We start from the raw sequence: 1,116 nt of genomic DNA, 5'->3' as shown, positions 1-1,116 counted from the left end.
CACACATACATACATAAATACATAGAGAGAGAGAGAGAGGGGTTTATATCCAATGAAATATTGTTTAAGTTTTATAAAAGACACCATACTACCTATAGGGGAATGGTCAAGAAGAGGCATCAAACAAAACAATCCTGAAAAATCCTGAAGAAAATAGTAAATAATGTTGGTAAGGATTGGCATGTACAACTCAATCCGACACTTTGGACCTATAGAACAAGCATCTAAACACCTACAGGGGCTACGCCATATTCATTGGTGTATGGTTTAGAAGCAATTCTACATCTTGAGATCGAAATCCCATCTCTCCAAGTATCTTTGAAGGGTTTCATACCAGAAGAGGAATATCGAGTAAACAGGTTGCAGGAACTAGAGCTTCTTGATGAAAAATGACAACATGCCTATGACCATATCAAGGCATATCAGCAACAAATGTGCAAAAGCTATAATCACAAAGTCATCCCAAGGGCTTTCAAAGTCGGTGATCTCGTCCTAAAGAAAAATCCTAGAAATCAACAAGATCGAGAAAAGAAGGGGAAATTTGAACCTAACTAGTTGGGTCCCTTTATCATCATATCAACCTATAGATCAGGAGCATATAAGTTGTCAACTTCAAAAGGGGACGTGCTCGATGAACCAACCAACAAAATCCATTTAAAGAAGTTCTACACTTGAGTCACCCAATGGATCAAGCAAAAAAATTAAAAAATTAAAAAAATACAAAAAAATCAAAAACAAATCAAAAGGTACAATAAAAATAAGTGGTGAAAACCTGGCAATAGACCCTATTTGTGAGAAAACAACTCCTTTATCTATCAATACTCATATCTTTTATTCATCTAGTCTCAGCTAATAGCCATCACCAAACACTTATTCACGCAGCATTATCCCGGACACACTTAGCGTAGTCACTGTCCTTGTTTATCTAAATAGTTATCCATATCATATCCCACCATGGTTTGGTGATCAACGTATATATCCACATCGACAAGTTTCCATAGCTAGGGGTAGCACTCATTTCACTTTAGCATTCAGACAACAAACAAGGATCACAACACACTAGGAAACCATTGTAAAAATTGCTCATCGGGCTAGAAAACAATATCATTATCCAAC

Source organism: Cryptomeria japonica, chromosome 2 (assembly GCF_030272615.1).
Source record: "Cryptomeria japonica chromosome 2, Sugi_1.0, whole genome shotgun sequence".
Classification (NCBI taxonomy): domain Eukaryota; kingdom Viridiplantae; phylum Streptophyta; class Pinopsida; order Cupressales; family Cupressaceae; genus Cryptomeria; species Cryptomeria japonica.
The sequence above is the reverse complement of the archived record's forward strand: the minus strand, read 5'-3'. Positions refer to the sequence as shown.